This window comes from Poecilia reticulata, unplaced genomic scaffold (genome assembly GCF_000633615.1).
Source record: "Poecilia reticulata strain Guanapo unplaced genomic scaffold, Guppy_female_1.0+MT scaffold_145, whole genome shotgun sequence".
Lineage (NCBI taxonomy): Eukaryota > Metazoa > Chordata > Actinopteri > Cyprinodontiformes > Poeciliidae > Poecilia > Poecilia reticulata.
Window position 1 is genome coordinate 1,133,616 of NW_007615015.1, and position 18,475 is coordinate 1,152,090.

At 39.9% G+C, this 18,475-nt stretch overlaps 1 long non-coding RNA gene across 1 annotated transcript in view; it reads left to right on the forward strand.

Moving 5' to 3' along the window:
- Nucleotides 1-18,475, forward strand: part of LOC103459967 (uncharacterized) — a 63,802-nt gene that overhangs the window by 2,625 nt on the left and 42,702 nt on the right. The window contains exon 3 of the long non-coding RNA XR_532835.1: nucleotides 1,769-1,832. This is a non-coding gene — a long non-coding RNA (uncharacterized LOC103459967). The remainder of the gene's footprint in view (nucleotides 1-1,768; nucleotides 1,833-18,475) is intronic.

Here is an 18,475-nt window from a genome sequence, read left to right on the forward strand (position 1 = left end):
CTCCGCTAATGATGTTAGCTGCATCTAATCATGTCATCCTCCGCTAATCATGTTATCCTCCGCTAATGATGTTATCCTTCACTATTGATGTTAGCCTCCGCTAATGATAGCCTCTGCTATTGATGTTAGCCTCCGCTAATGATGTTAGCTCTCGCTATTGATGTTGGCGTCCTCTACTGATGATAGCATACGCTATTGATGTTAGCTTCTGCTTTTGATGTTAGCTTTGGCTATTGATGTTAGCTCCCGCTGTTGGTACTTGCTGCTGATATTGATGTTAGTTCCCGCTATAGGATTTTACTCCACTATTGGTTTTATCTGCTGCTATTGATTTCGGCTTCTGCTTAAGATGTTAGCTGTAGCTATTGAGTTTAGCTCTCGCTAATGATGCTAGCTCTTGCTATTGTTGTTAATTCCCACTATTGATTTCAGCTCCGTCTATTGATTTCAGCTCCGTCTAATGCAGTGGTTCTTAACCTTTTTTGAGGTACCGAACCCACCAGTTTCATATGCCCATTCACTGAACCCTTCTGTAGTGATAAATAAAATCAGATTTTTTTCCCCCCAAATTCAAGACTAGACTCTAGTTGGGTCACACCAAGATCACTAAGCCTTCTTAAAAGGTAGAGTCTCTGAGAACAGTTCCTCAAAATATAATCAGTGTTTTCGGCAAAGTTGAGCTGACTGTCCAGGAACGACCCAAGGTATTTAAAATTTGCCAAAGTTTCAACAGGTTGGCCATCAAGAGAAACTGGAACCACTTTAAGGTCTTGTTTAGATCATTTAATTAGCTCTACATTCTTAAGAGAATGAAAAATTAATAATGCATAATAAAATCTTTGCGGTATTCTGATTTAGTAATGTAATTATATTAGTTGTTACCACCCCCACGCCACTAGATGCAGTAGCAACCCCGAAAAGATGTGACTAAAGAGCAGATTTAGAAGTACACCAAAAGCAACAGAATTGAGTAAAAACGGTGAGCTTTGCTGAAGTAATTAAAGACACAAGTTGAAATCCCTGCTGAGAGTGGAACTCCTTCAATCAGTGCTCCTCCGCAGCACTGATTGGCTAAGCAATGTAACATGATCCTTTGCAGCAAGTGATGGCAGAGCGGGGCACTACATCACGACTTTACACAAGTGTGTCTTTACCTCCACGGCAGAGGCTCCGCCAAACCCCTGCGACTGACTCATCGAACCCCTGGGGTTCAATCAAACCCAGGTTAAGAACCACTGGTCTAATGATTATAGCTCCCGCTAATGATGTTATGCTCCGCTAATGATGTTAGATGCCGCTAATGATATCTTCTGTTAATAATGTTAGCCTCTGCTAATGTTGTCCTCTGCTATTGATGTTATCCTCCGCTATTGATGTTAGCCTCYGCTAATGATGTTAGCTCTCGCTATTGATGTTGGCATCCTCTACTGATGATATTGATGTTAGCTTCTGCTTTTGATGTGAGCTTTGGCTATTGATGTTATCCTCTGCTAATGTTGTTAGCCTCCGCTAATGATGTTTGCTCCAGCTATTGATGTTTCCTCCTGCTATCGATGTTAGATCATGCTAATGATGTTACTTCCTGCTAATTGTGTCAGCTCTAGCTAWTGCAGTAGATCACAAGCTGATCACATTAACTTGTTTGCATATCAACACGTGTGTAATGGGGCATGAAAACGTAAAACGTTGAGGCAGTTTGTCTTAGTATAGTGGTTTTCTTGCTGCCCTCATCAGCCTCCAACACCTTAACTACTTGTGTTTTGTTTAGACTCCAGTCCACTATGACCTACCTGTCCCAGCATGCATTGTGGGTAAGAAGAATGGTGATCCCGGTAAGTGAAAATGTTATAAATGTGAAGTAGCTCCCAGTCTCAAAAAGGTTGGTGACCCCTGTTTTATGGCAATAGAAGTTTGATGGCCCTATTAAGAAACCCCATTTTTAAACGCTGCGTTTTGTTCCACCAGCACTATTTGTAAAACTACTCCAAGACAAACATGTTGAGTCATAATTATTTAAGTTGAATCTGTTTAATAATTTTATCCATTTAATTGATTAGTTTTATAATTAAGTCGATACTTTTTTCTTTTATTTTTTTATTTTGTATTGCCATTATACACGAATGTGTATAATGGCAACACATTGGCGTTCAACTAGTCATACATCTCTTTAAAAATGTAAAATGAGGAAAACCCATCCGAACAAACTGAGATTACTGCATAACATCATCCTGATGGACAAAATTTGGTGGCTTTTTAATTTAAAGGCATCAGCAATATACTGCTTAAGGATTAAAAATGAATTAGCAATAGCATTTGATTGTCAAAATTAATGTTGAAGTCCTGCAAAACATCCAGTATACTGATAAACTTTTTATTTATGCCTAAAAGCTATTCAACAGCACTGCAGTATGTTTCTATCATGTCCATTTCAGCCCTGAGTTCTTTTGATTCTTCTGATGGACCATTTAACATCCACCTACACTGTCTTTTAAAGAACTGTAAACAAAAGATGGGCTTTCATTGATGAATGCAATAATAAGACAAGATGAGGACGCAAGAGACAAAGTGTACTCCAGCAATCAAACACCACCATTCCTGCAAAAACCAGCACCCACCTACATTTACCAATGACAATCCTTCTGTTTGAATTAATGTATGTGGCACATGAGGTTGAATTATTTTGAACCATTTAATAATGAGTAAACTTAGTTCTGGTGGAGATCTGGTGACTTGAGTTCATTTGAGTTAAAGAGCTCATCGTCCTGATTAAGAAATTGGGACGCAAATACTCAGGCCAGCCCATCTTGTACCAACACCAGGCCACATTCAAAGTAATTGAAGTCCCCTTTCTTCCTCATTCTGATCCCCAGTCTAAAATTTTATCATGTCTAGAGGTCTAAAATCAACAGAATGCTGCTTTGTCATTGCCTGATTAACAGATGTATCTGATAATAACCAATTTTAAACAAATTTACAGATTTTCATTCAATAAACACACAAAAAATAATCTGTGCAGCAGCTTCTCTACAATTTTGATGTTTATCATCAATACGTTGTTTGTTGTTGCCCTTGAGCATTTTATTGATCATGTCTGCATTTTATCACTGAAATCAACTTGTTATAACATGAAGATAAAGACCCTTCAGGCATTTTGTTTCTGTGGAAACACAACATTTGAAATAAATTTCATTATTCCATGGGAAAGAATATATATTTCACTCAGTGAATAAAAAGTTCACCACTGAGTCCCATGAGGAGCTTGGTCCACATTCAGAGAGCTGTCCGAGGTGCAAATGCAGCTAAGACTTCCCAGTCACCAGCTTGTCAAAGATTTCAACAATTAAGATTTGCTTTTTGTGGTTTTAAAGTGAGCTTGGGTGAAATACACTATCAGGTGTTTCTGCACCTCAAATACCTGCCCAATAGCAGGCGAGGTTCATAGCGGCGAGGTTCATAGCTCTCGCCGTATGCATAATGTGAGGGATTTAAATTTGCTATTCGGCCATTCCCAGCAGCCAGCGTTGACAGAATTCATCAGGTCATTTTATGTCACCTGGAACAGGTTTAAACTATATGAATCCAGGGTTTCCCCCAGAAAACTTGCTAAGCCCGGTGGTCAGGTCGCCGAGGCGGTCCACTGGCGATTCACCGTGTTTTTGTATTAACAGATGTTAAGTAGACAATAAAAGTAAAAATATCACTGGGTAATTATGTTATGGGGAAAAATCTTCAATGAACTGCTATATAAACCCACAACTACCCTTAAAAACTAATAAAAAAGTACAATTAAAATAAATATCAACTATGTCCACTTCTGTTGAATCCAAATTAAGTCAGCGGCTCCATCAGACCCCCCAAAGGTTCAAATGCTAATATTTTAACATTGACAACAGATATATAAATTTAGCATTTGTTTATTGAGATTATCATTGCTGCTAAATTTGACATTATGTTTTCACCATACATTAAAATACTTTAAATTATTTAACATTTATATGTAAGATTTTAAGGAGCTGGCAAATTTACTTTGTAGAAGTTCAAAGAACAATATTCAGTCAGATTGGTTTGTTACCACAACTACAATCTGATGTTGTGAGTTTAATCATTGAGTTTCAGCTCTGTTTGTTCACAAATACAAATTAGTAAGCAGCAGTTATAATTTATTGCTTTTTAGGTTTGCCATTTAAACTACTCCCTCTGCCCTAGATTTCGCTAAATCTAACACAGAAGCTGTTAGAGGTGCTGATGTTTTAAGCAACAAAAGGGGCCCCTAAGTCATATTCTGCTCCAGGCCTCAAACACCCTTGGACCGACCCTGCATGATGTGGTAATCCGCTGCACTGCGCAGAGATGCGCAACAAATGGGAGATTTAATTCAATGCTGCTAATGTGGCTATAGTAGCTCTTTCATTTTGTGCCTGTTGAGTTTTTAACAAGGGAACACAGAAACTATTTTAGTTGGTTGAGTTTCTGGATGAGTTTTTAAAATGTCCGGTGGCCGTGTGCATTAACTCTGTCTGACTAAGTGGGCAAAACATTTGATACTGTTTGGTGCTTAGTGTAACCGGAAAAATAATACTAGTAATAATAATAAAGTAATATAAAATCAGCGTGAGCGCAATGACTGATTAGCACTGAGTTTTTAACCACTAACGCACCGGTTTTGAAATCAGTGATTTCTGTTGGCAAATGTTTGAGTGTGCCTAGGCCTGATGCACTCAACAGGCCTAGGCTGTTTGAGTGTATTGGTGCTATGCAGGTCACTCGGTGCTAGCGTGGCTAACACGAATACAGTTTAGTAAAAAGCCTTTTCAGGTAAAATAAAATCTTTAATGTATGTCAGATATGGTGCACATTGCATAATGATCTGTTCAGCTAACGTAAGACTGTAACAGACAGGCTTCAAGGTGTAGAAGTTGTATTTGTACTGCCATTATACTGTACTTGGCTAAAAGGTTTTCAAAATGGATGTGTTTATTATTGACTTTATTTTTTTCATTCACTAAACACAAAGAAAGCAAAGCAATAATACTTACACCAGCAGACACTCCTTTGTTCTTATTGATCCTAHGACRGTTGAGCTGCAAATGYGGTCGTGCACAAGCTTTGATCCAAGCAAGGCATTCCGTTTCAGATTTTGGAAATCTGTGAATTTTAGTTCCACAAATACGATCAGGATACCTGACATCGCCTTTGCAGATACCCCACAGACAGTGGACAACCATTCTTTTAAGAGTCCTGACGCAAAAACTTTCTGCCGGTCTGCTAGTCCACAATGTACATTAGCATGTGTTTACTACTGTAGCTTGTGCTTGTGAGACAGTCACACACGTGGTAGCTACACTGTGACATGAAATGGGCATTAGCCAATGAAACGCGGCCCCTGTGGTAACGTCCATTAACACATGGACAGATGGCACACATTTTTGGACAACTAGGAGACATTTCATTCTATAATTAAGGTATGCCAATCCTCTCATATAAACTGAATGTTTTTAGTATCCAAACATTACATTCATGGTCTGGTGTTATTGGAGGTGGAGCAGAAGTCTCTCAGATAGGTCCAGTACTCCTTCAAATGATGAAAATATTTGAAGATGTATACATTTTGCTTTATTAAAAATCTTAATGAATTGCTCAGAAGATTTTATATTTTCTTTTATATAACAGCACAATAATACAAATACATTCATCCTCTTGAACATGGCATCATCTCAGGCCTCATTCACTGTCTGAATAATTCAGGTTTACCATAGAAAAAGGTTTTCATGCAGGTAATTAAAATTTGTGCTTCACATCCCCTCGACCTGACAGATTCAGGTTGAGGGGCTTGACTCTCAGCTCTTGAATCTCTGACAATTCATTTTCCTTCCAGGACAGCATCTCCCCAACTTCAGACATTGCTGTAATGAACAAAATGTGCCTCCAGAAGCAAAATAGTTGCTGGAACAAAGAGGGTTACAAAGGCGGGAGCATGAAAACACCCACATGAAGAACTGTGCAACACAGACTGGGAATAATGCCGCATTAGCTCTCCACGGAAAGCTTCTTTGAAAGCAATGTCAGTGTTTTTACGTAAATTATACATCAACATTTTCAGCCAGTTTGTAACTACAACAGCACTGCATGAGCTCCACACCAACTTTGTACTTAAAAAAATAGATCCAACGSTTCTGACTTTTAGATACATGTAAAAGCAGACTTGTTTAAAAACAGTTCAGAAACTTAAACACATCAGCAATCAAATTTACCAAATGTTTTTCTTGGAAACATGGTCAAAAATCATATCTTTAGAAGTAATTATTTTTTGTTTGACTATCCTTGCATATCCTACCCTTAGGTTTTTCCAACCAGCAATATGTGAAATTAGTCAAATATTCTTATCTTTATCATAAGGTAGGAGAGTAGAAATGTTGCTTTTGGGCAGCATCAATATTAATAAACTAAGATTAATTACATTTCCACTTGTGGCTCCTGCAGCTTAGCAGCACGATATGAAAGGTTGATAGGGCAACACGGACACAGTTTTTGACAATTCTTGGCAGTGCCCTACTATTTCCCATTCTGACAAAAAACTTGCTGATAGCCCTCAATCTCCATGTGCACATCAAAACTAGGTGCCAATAGCTGTCGAAAATCCCACTTTTCATGCAGTGACGGTATCCCAAACTTTGCTTTTAGCAAAGCAAAAAAGTACATTTGCAATGGAAAGATCAAYCGTGAATTTAGTTTTAAGGCACGTGTCAAGCTCAAGGCCGGGGGGCTAAATCTGGCCTGAAATAGCTTTTTATGTGGCCGTTTAGATTCTAAAGGGATGCATAAATAGAACCGTCAAGGTAACGGTGTGCTTAGTCACACTCTTGAATCTCTGACAATTCATTTTCTGCTGTGAAAAAAATGGCTGCTGTGATTTGATTTGCATTATTTTATCAATCAAATCACAGCAGGTTTTATCTGCCGAATTACATCAGTCCCTCCACTTTTTGCAAATTATTGTGGAAATTTACAGTCAACAAATCCCTGCATTTTTTTTGTGCTAACGCATAATTGTGAGTTTATTGCAGAATTTTCACAAAAATGGATCCTAGGTACTTTTTATTTCCACTTGCAGGTGAATAGAAGTTTCTTACTTCTATGAGTGTTGAGTAATAAGTTGCAATTCCCATCATACATAAGTGCAAATATTTCTTAATTAGTACCACCAACACTTTGATTTTTATTGTAAGACATCCCAAATTGCAAATAATATTGAATAAACTATCCAATAGTATTTCATTTTAAGAATTTATATTTTAACAGTTCGTGTTAACCTGTTCTGAGATCTGTAATTAGTCAACTCTGGCTCACAGTAGTTAAAGCACATGGTGACAAACATACATACATAAAACAAGCATCCATCCATTTTCTGTCATCCAGGATGAGCAGTCATTAGACAAAAGAAAGGGTATCCGCTAAACATGTGACCAATACACATAACATTATTTAAACATTTTTTGTCATTTAGAGATAAAGTGGAAAATTATGTAACATTTTTTTTTACTTTTCAGAGCTGCTGGTTATGACTTCATTATCAATTTTATGTAGGTAGGAAATGGTACAAAGCTGCAAAGCCTGGCTAAATTAACAACCAGCCATGGTCCTTGGGATTCCTGGAGCTGTGAAAGCTGTTGGCTTAGTGGAGGAAAATAACTTTGACATTCATGCCCCCCTTTTAAAGCCCAGAGTAAGCTTGAATGCTCAAAACCTCAAGGTGGTATCAGTGTACTCTTTTCATTCTGTGTTTTCTGCATAGTTTCCCCATTCTTGAGAAAGTCTAATCAGAAGTTGGGGTTTATTCCATCATAGAAAAGTTATTCTCACATAAGCTTGTTGAATTCCCATCAGGCTCCATAAGCTCATGCTGTACAATATTATTATTATATACAATATTATTATTATCTGATAACAAATCTACAATGTAGAGCAGACTATGCTGCAAGCAAGTTTTCACTGGTTTCAGAAACCAATTATTTAGCTGACTTTGTGGTGCAGTGATCTGCACTGTCACTTCACTAGAAGGTTGTTAGTTTTTCACCTGGAGCGTCTCTTGTATGTGTGATTGACTATAGTCAGGCTTATCCTGACAGTTATGCAGGTCAGATTATTTTACCAAAACTTTGATTTCAACTCATAAAATGCTGCTGACTACAAACTAAGAAGTGGATGTTTTTTGACAGTTTAATTTAAGCATAGTGAAGTTATGCTGCTTTATCAAAATGGTATACAAAAATATCTATCTGTTTTGTCTTCTAAGTGTATGGAAAGCCAAGTATCTTATTGATGGCTTGAACTTGGATGTGGGGTAAAGACAAAACTAGTTCAGGTAAAAGTCAAAGTGAGCCTGGCTGGGATTTATTTGAGGAACAGGGAGGGAAAAAGGACAGGCTGGTAGAAGGTAGATTACTTCCAAAGTTGAGGGGGAGATTTGAAAAGGATTTCAGATATGAAATGAGTAAGACATGCTAACCTTTACACTGTTGAGTGCAATGAGCTGTTGGTCTGCAGATAGTTAAACCAAAGAACAAAGCACAGTTGCTTCTGATCCATCTGCTCTGATCTATGACCTACCCGCCCACCTCCTCAGTCTGTGGTGTCTCTTTAGAGACGCAGCTCTGATTGATTTCTACCTGCTGATGCTTTCTGGCAGCAAAACAGAAAACCTTCAAAAGATTATTCCCTGACACCTTAGAAAACTGAACTTAGTTTGAGTGAGAAAGTAGAGAGAGAAAAATTCTAATTTCTTTTTGTTTGAAGGCTTTTGCTCACACATATTCTGTAGTGAATAATAACAGTCAGTCATTAAATGTTGTGATTGAGAAGACAACTTAATCAAATTTGCATTTCAGTTATATTATTAGTCTCATCTATAATCAACTCATAAGGAATTGTTTTAATTATAGTCTTCATTGCATATTTCTCAGAAAGGACTCAATATATTTTATTACAAAATATGTTTATTCTCCAAATCACTTAACAATTTGATTGAAAATTGAATTAGATACTGATCTCATTTGTAATCTCACTACTATAATAAAAGTGTTAAYAGAAAAACTGCACATAGACACAAAATCAATATACTTAAAGGCAAAAACCCAAGAACAGACAATATTCAGAGAAGTGTCAGCAGATTAAACATCTGTATCACATCACTGTCAAACTCTGCGTGGTGTTTCACTGTGGGGTGCCATTTGTAGTTGCAAGTTACCAGCAAAAACTATACAAACTATATTTAGTTTACAAACTAAATATCTTTTTGCAAACTAAATAATTAGTAAGGTAACTATGTAATTTAAGGCTAAATATCTAGCTTGCTATTTTGTGTGAAGTGAAATATTTAGTTTAAAAACATATTTTGTTTGAAACTAAATATTTATGTGTCACTCTCTGTGACCCCTATGTAAAAGCAAAATGAAGGATGCAGTGAGAGAGTGGCAAAGTCACTTTGACTCCGCTTATCACTCTGCCTTGCAAAGCACACTAATACAGTGTTCCCCAAACTGGTTTAGCAGTGTTTTTCAACCATTTTTGAGTCAAGGTAAACTAATTTTAATTGAAAAAATCCAGAGGCACACCACCAACTAAAAATGGAAATAAAGATACTCTGTAGCCGCCTATATATAGTCATTCTTATCAAAGTCTCTTGAATAGGAATCAAATAAACACAAAATTTATTATCACATTTTACATTTCTTATTTCAAACTGCACCCAACATATCCACTTCAAAAATACAACTGAACAGTGCCACAACACTGTAGTGTTAAATTTAAAGAAGTTGTAGAAAACGTCAAAGTGTTTTACAAACTAATCCACAAGCATCTTATAGCCGGAATACAGAAAATTATTCTTATTCTGAAAGAAGCAATAATATTTGGGAAACATTTCACTTCATATTCACTGTTAGAATATGAAGAGTCGCATTTACAAAATATCAATATCTGTATATTTTACCCACCTTGTGTGAAACCTGTGCATGTTTGGATGAAAACAGATCTGATTTCCTGGCAGAAATTGAAGAAAGACATAGCCGTTCCTCAACATCTCAGTCTCTCTCTGGTTTTAGTTTTTATTGTAACCAGGCTTGAGAAGCTCACTTCACACAGATATGTTGTGGGAAATGGACTCATGTTCTTTCCAACTACTGCTGAGCTTCTGTCTTTTCCATCACTGCTAGATTCAATGCTCTCACCGCTACCTGTAACATTCATGCATCACTAATTCTCTTGTTTTAATGTAAAATGCTCTGCACCTACTGCCATCTAGTGGTAAGAACATTATATGATTACGCCGCTAGTCACTGCTACAGCAGATACTCGAAGATGGCATTATTTGCAGACAATTCATTTTCAAAAAATCTTTTAAAACCAATTACCGTATTTTTCGGACTATAGAGCGCACCGTACTAGCACCCTCAATTAAAAAAATAAAATAAAAACTGGAAGCTGTTCTCGGTTTTCCATTAGGACCCAGCAGAATGCCTCGTATTAATAAATCTGCTGGATGCAGCCCTCCGTCTCCAAAGCCGAACCATGGTTTCGTTCAAACCGAGCTTAAGTGCAGCGGCTCTATTTCCTTCCTGTAGTGCCAGATCGACAGCCCTCAATTTAAAAGCTGCATGATATGAGTTTGAAAACATTTCTCCGTCGTGCCTGCTACTAGCATGTGCTTGTTCTAAATGAAAATTAGCCGTTCTTTGATTTACAATTTTGACTTCAATGATTCACTTCCTGTTAGAGAAATCACTGAATATCTGAAATGAAAATCTAAAAATATTTCCACCCCTAATTGAAGAGGTCAGATGGTTCAGAAACTGTAAATATTACCTAGTCATGTAAAACATTAGTTTGACCCAAAATTATACAGAACCGGAGGAAATTAGTTCTAACCATAAAAAACTGAAACTTGAAGGTACTGAAACTTGAAGTTATGGAAGATTCCAACAAAGAACAACACAAGTTAGGAACTTATGCCCTGAAGCAGAGGTGAAAATGACATGAGAACCAGATGAGCTAATCAAAGACGTGGAACAACTATGGTAGAATGAAATGGAAACTGTGGAGTCCGGACTCATTCACACAGAAACATAGGATCACCACACTGACCAACCCCTGGACTCTATTGACTCCCCTCTGACTCCAAACTAATTCTCTTCAACCATTCAGATCATTTAAGCATTAGTTTTTAATACACGTGGGCCAGAAAATTACTGCAAACCATAACAGTGATCAACACTAATCATATGTATGTGTACATCATCTCTGTAGAGGCAGTATGAACTTTAATAGTCTGAGTTTTAGACTATGTGAAGTTTCCTCTAACATCATTTTCACAGCCGCTGAGGTACCATGCTCTTTCTGAGATGACACCTTCCCTCTCAGAGTTGGTCATCCTTATAATTGTTTAGACCTCTGCTCATTCACCTTGGATAAGGTGGCGAAGCTAGTGTAATGAGACTGAAGAAGAATAAATGAGAATTGAAGAATGGTTCTGTCCAATACTTGTATTAAACTTTCACCTATCTTGAGGGAAGGATTGAAGGAATTAAAAAATATATAATAATTACAGTTTAACGTGATTCAAACCAACACCTAAATATTAAATCAACATTTACAGAATAATTGTCCTGCCAGATATTTATATTTTATCAGGAACAATAACCTAAATATGAAATCAATATTTACAGAATAATTGTCCTGCCAGATATTTATATTTTATCAGGAACAATAACCTAAATATTAAATCAACATTTACAGAATAATTGTCCTGCCAGATATTTGTTATATTTTATCAGGAACAATAACTCCATCGATGTAGTTAATGTTTAGCTGTATTTACAAATTAATATGAGCAATAATATAATAATTACAGTTTAACATGATTCATACCAACACCTAAATATTAAATCAACATTTACAGAATAATTGTCCTGCCAGATATTTGTTACATTTTATCAGGAGCAATAACTCCATCAATGTAGTTAATGTTCAGCTGTATTTACAAATTAATATGAGCAGCATTTCCTTATGTCTATATCAGTTCTGGGTACAGAACAACCTTTCGCTCTCAGTGAGGGATATTGATTGGTTGACACCACAGAAAGCAGTGTGAAAATAACCCAGCCAGGCAGCAGGAATGGATCCACTACTGAGCAAGAACGAGATGTAAACTTGATCATTAACCTCTGAGCTGCATTGCTCTAGTCTGAATTGTGAGGATGCATCAGCTATTCTGTGTAATAAACATATGGAAGTAGACTAAATTGTTTCTTCCTAGAGTATTTCTAATGTAATGGAAGTTACAAATTACAGTGCGCCACCAATTATTCACATGCTCTTCTATGGAACTGAAGATTATTCATGATTTTTTTTTTATCGATCAAATCTGAAACATTCAAAAGATAATATAGCTGCGGAAGCTGAAATACCTAGGTACAATGCTACTTAACACACTATTGGCAAAGCAGTCAATCCAGGAGTGCCACTTATTTTCCTTACCACTGATTGACTGACTCCCAAAAGGGAGAAAATGCCTGGTTTTAGCAAGTTTTATGTCTCTTTAAGACATTAAAGTTTTGTGACATGAGATTCTTCTCCCAAATTCATTTTCAAGCTTTTGTAGGTAAATGCTTCCATATAAAGCTACAGTAATGGTGACTGAGTTCTAATATTCCTAAAGTTTTTACAAGACATCTTGGTGCAAATAAATGCAGTTATTTCATAAACCCTATCTGAATAACAAATGTATAAACAATGGCAGTTTAGATTTGCCATCTATAGGACTTAACTGTTAAAACATGTCTTTTCTAGACCACATTAGTGAGGTTACAGTTCTCCATAAAAAGGCAAATGATCCCACACTTTGGACATAAATGTTGTTTCTACTGAGGAGCTGCAGGAGTTACCTCATGCAAGCAGGACTGTAAGTTATTGTGGTGAATCAACCGTGGAGATGTTTCAGAACAACATAAACAATTTGCCCTTCTCTCCCAGAGCCAAAATGAAATCTGCTGAACGRGTCGATATTTTTTACCAAGATAAAAACCTTAAACAGCTACTTTTCCCCAAATGAGGTGCTCCCTGCTCCACYGCCTTCCTCCTTCCCCTGGAGGTACATCTTTTAGACATAATAGGTGGCCATATTTCTCCAAGGTCTTTTAGGGCAGCTCATGTGAGCTCTGCAGCTCTGAGACTGTTTCTATTTCTATCTGACTCATTGCCTATGGACCATCATGAACACTCAGATTTGTCCCTCTCTCTTCCTCCCCTTCTGCCCCATCTTCTTGCCCTTCTTTCTGGTTGCTGTGGGCTTGTTACCTGCAGAAAACCCCCCCAACTTCCCTCCCTACGGTGACAGTAGTAACAATGGCCAGTTCCACATTGCATTTTGAATTTTGATTACCACCAGTGGTGGAGAAAGTACTCAAAACATTTACTTAGGTAAAAGTACAAGTACACAGACAAAAATGTACTCAAGTAAAACTACCACATTAACATTTGTACTTAAGTAAAAGTAAAAAAGTACTTGTCATGATCCATGTTTCTGTGTGTTTATTTTTTAGTTTTTTCTGTGTGGTTCCTGATCCCTGTGAGTCCTGTCTCTGCGTCTTCCCCGTTGATTGTCCCAGGTGTGTCTCGTTCCCTTGATTACCCTGTGTGTATTTAGTCCCACCTGTTGTCTGTGTTCCTGTCGGGTCCTTGTCTAAGTTGGTGAATTGTTTTTTGCATGCCRTCTTGCTGTCTGTGCTCTCCAGTAGAACTGTGAAGTCCTGGTTTGCACTTGCTCTCATCTTTGTCCGTTGTCAGTTGCTACCGGCATTTAGCCGCGTGCTAGTTTTCCTACCGTGCTGCCTGTCCTGGACAGTTTGGAGCAATATTATCATTAAAATCCATCATCATTCCTGGGTCTCAGCATCTCTCCTCGCCATCAACCACCACCCATCCTGACAGTACTAACTTTTAAAAATACTTGAGTATAATAACTAAAAGTACTTGCTGAATGCATTACCTAATCGCTAATATCATTAAATGTACCGATTGTATTTAATTTTAATACATTAGAAATGTGCCATTTTAATGAACAATGCCACAGATAAAGCATGTTTTTATTGTTTATACTCTGTAACATAGTTTATACTTGGATATGTTTTTCTATGCATCATAATTTCAGGGATGGAAACATCGGGTCTGTCCTAACATAGCATGAACTTCACTTTTTTGCCACTAGTGGCATTTATTTTTTTAAAGAAATCCAACAGAAAGGGGATGGAAAGAAGGCGGGTGGGATAGAACAGGCAACCAAGGAGCCAGTTGCAGTGTTGTAGTCAAGACCACTTACCCAAGACCAGCACCCCGCGCTACATGACACAAAACAATTAAGTTTTACCTATTAAAATTGCTTCTCAAATTGATCTGAAAGATCCACATTCCCATAAAAAAACTAGTGAAATAAATTTAATCAGTAAAGATCCATCCAGAAGATTCGGATCATTCCTGAATGTCATGTCAATGCAGACTTTGGTCACAGTGTTGTCCCATATATGCAACACCTCCACTCAATAACTCAGCGCTTGAGTGACAACTTTTTTTCATAGCAGATGAAATGTGTCTCTGTACAGTTAGCTTTGCTAGGATCACGTCCACAGAGCTTACTTTTTTTAAGCTTTCCTTCCAAGTGACGCTAAAACTTGGACGAAGTCCCCACCATCTGTGAAAGCGAAGCGCTGCTAATTTTACATGTTGCCATATCTTATGATTTATGCAGGCTATTATATTTCTGACGATTAGACGGATCTCCCGCTCAGAGGAAACCAATGCGCGTGTCTGGAGCTCCGCGTGAGGGGGGAAGGTGAGCGGATGTTTCTACACTCCCTCGTGGGGGGCCGCAGATTTATGTTTTCGCATCAACCTGATTAATGTGTAGTTGCCCCCCTGCCCATGGCACTTCAACAATATTATTTTACCTTTTATCTGGAAAAAGTGTCTGTTTATTATTGCCATCCAGTCTCTATTAATTATTGCTCAAAAGGTCTTGCCATACCAGTTTCTTCCTCTGTATTTACTTTTGTTCCTTAGTTTATTCTTGCATTTTGCTCTTCATTCATTTCCATTTAGTTTCCCTAATTGGGGGCCGGAGCGCAAAACTAGCCATTCTGCAGCATTTTGGGCCCACTTTGAAAAATCGTAACGGGCGAACCGAACCTCATGGGCTGGCGGGACCTGGGGCAAACGAAAGAGCTAGACCTGGAGTACTCCGTTCCAAAAAGACCCGATTTTTAGCGAGCACGGCGGCCGCGCGGCGGCCGCTTGAAAATCGCAAAGTCGCTCAAAAACACTGAAATTTTTCCGAATGCTGCCCTATGGGGACCTTTACGGCATGTTCCGACAATCGACACCAGGTGGCGCAGGACGTTTGGATGCATCGCTCTGCTCACAGGTGATGACTGCTCCCTCAAGGCCGGGACGCTTCCCGGTGGCGAATGCTGCCGAAATCCACGGGGACGCTGCCCRGTGTYGCCCGTCACTGACATTAGGCAGCACCGCCTCCTGCCTCCAGGTGTCTAGGTTCCCCCGCCTCTCCCCCCCTCATAAGCGCTACCACTCTTTATCTCTGTTAGCAAAGATGTCCTGTAGCCGCACTCCTACCTGGGAGGCCTGGGTTTGCGGCCCGCTTGTGCAGAGAACCCTTTATGTACAAGATCTTGGAAAGGCACTTTATCCTTTTTTTGCCTCCATAGCTTAGAAGCCAAATGTACTAGGAGCCGAGTCGACCCTCATGGTTCTGGTAGTTTGGTATTTTAGCTGCCCGCTTTCCGCCCCAGAGACCCGGGTTCACTTCCCGCTGGCTGCAGAAAGCCTTTTCTATCTTTTTGGCTGACAAAAGACATAAGAAGGCACTTGGACGTTTCCTTATGGCAGGGGACTTTGTGGAAATGGCACAAGTCTCGTTCCGCCGAATGGCAGAACCGTTCCAGCAAATGGCTGAAACCCAAGCCCAGGGTATGGGCACCCGGACCCGGGTAGAAGCTCAGATATTTGGCAGAGCCCCTGGAAGTCTCCCTATGTTTCGTGCCCCTGGTAAGGCAGCCATTAAACTAATAAACTACAGGGTCCAAGTCACCTGTAACTGTTCGGGGATTCCAGCGTTGAGCGTCGCAAGACTTGAGCCACCGCTGCTCGAGCCGCTTTTGATATTTTAATAAAAACACCTTACTTTTCAGGTGGTGGCCATCCCGCAGCAGCGAGTTCTGTTGCAGGATGGTGGCCATACCGCAGCAGAACTCGCTGCTGCTGCGGGATGGCCGCCATTTGGAAACCTCCTCCTTGACAAAAGCACTATTAGCCCCTCATGGCTCAAGTAGTCCAGTGGTTAAAGGTTCCGCACTTGCAGTGAATGGCTGCCACGTGATTGTCGGGGTTCAAATCCCAGGGCGGCGTTGGTGAAGAGCTCGCAATTAAAACCACTAAATTACAGGAGGCACTTGTAGTTTAAGACACCGCGATCCTGCAGTGACATCCCTTTCGTCCTAGAAATACCAGGCTGACGTCAGGCTGAAAAAAACCTACAAGTTATCAAAAACCTCAGAATAGATTATTCAATGCACAAACTACAAGACTAATCAAGCCACGTTCTACATTTTTAAATTTATAAAAAAAGATCTTGCTTTGAACCTGTCATTTCCCAACAGCGAGTCCTGCTGCAGAATGGCTGCCATCCTGCAGCAGCGAGTGAGGTTTTGAAATGGCTGTCATTTTCACTAAGAGAATAATAAATAACAATTTACAAAAGAGACCATAATTAGATATATATAAAGTATATAAATATATATAAAGTGCTCATAAATTTAACAATAAACTATAAAACACACTGCAAAAATCTAAACTATTTACAAACATAAATGCTACTTGATGAAATATAAAACACACTGCAAAAATCTAGAAACTTTACAAACAATTAAATTTAACAACTATAAAAAAACAATCCAATTAAAACGGGGGAGGGTGGGACTCAGTCTTTCTTACGGCTGACGTTGCGGGAGAGCAACGTCAGCGGCATGGGGCTGGTCCTCCTCCTTGGGGTGGTCGATGGGGGAAAGCCAGACCTTATTGATTGAAGATGCCACGTCACAGGAGGAGACCCAACGTTTGACGGGCCGGGTTGTTCGGCCGTGGAGGGGCCGGGTCGTTAATCTGTGGAGAGGCCGGGTCGTTCCTCCTCCTCCCGGGCCTCGGCGGTGGGCTCTCGTTCCGGTGGGGGTGCAGCTGGCCGGTTACCTCTTGCACGTCTGACAAGTGCTGCCGCTCTCCATCTCCGACAGAGACGATGGGGATGGCTCAGTTGAGTGGGAGCTGTAGAAACACTATGACCTCCATGGTGTCTGACGCGCAGGAGGACTCTGTGGGGTAGCTCCCAAGGGAACGGATGGTTCCCTCTGAGGAGTAAAACATCTGATGTGTCATGTTCTGAAAGGTGATAAGGTTTCAAACATGAGGAGATTGGAGGAAGCAGTAATCGTGCACTGTTTAGGAGAAGCTGTGAAAGCTGCAGAACGGCATGCTAGGAGGGCCTGCCATTTCACAGCTGCTGCTGCTCCTGCACCATGACTTCAACACAGGTAAGTCATACTGGTAAGTCGAGGAGAGTTGAAAACCCACCCTTGTTGTCTTTAACGGAGACTTCAGCTCCTGCTCCTCCTGCTGCTCCACCGCTTTTTGAATTAAGAAAAAGAACATTGAGTAGGGTGTGCGACATTGAAGGAGCCAAATGGCAGCTCCCTCTTCTGCTGCCGGATGGCTTCAAGGAGGCAGGTAAGTTGAGGACACGTGAAAACCCACCTTTTGGCGTCAGGAGGATTTTGCCCACCTTTTCCCGGGGTCTGTAAAGGCGTCAAATGTTCTGCGGCGAACTCTCTGCAAGACTGGTGCACCGCATAACATTTTTTGGCGGTCGAGATGTTATGGCACATGATGCCACTTATTATCCTGCGCTGGTCGGGCGGGAAGTGATCCCTCGCCTTCGGAAATAAAGGGTATTTCCTTGTTACATACMATTATTAAATGCAAAACGTTAAATGATCACTTACGTAGGTGGCAATGGAGGTGCGGATGTCGGTGACGGGGCGCCGGGCAAGGCCAAGTCGGACCATGCCAAAGTTGGACCACGTCTTCTGGATGGGCAACAGGAGCTTTTTGAACCTCCTGTTGCCCTCTGTAAAGATGACGAGATCCCTCGAGGGCTTAAGCACGGCGCAGACGGCAAGCCACTGCTCGAGCTACCCGAACTCCTCCGGGGTGAGGTACACCTTGTGTTCCTTCTTCTTTTGGGAGGGAGATAGAGAGAGAAGGGGGGTTGGGTTCCTTCCTGCCATTCCACAGCAGGACTCGCTGCGGGATGGTGGCCATCCCGCAGCAGCGAGTGATGATCCCAGATGGCAGCAGGAAC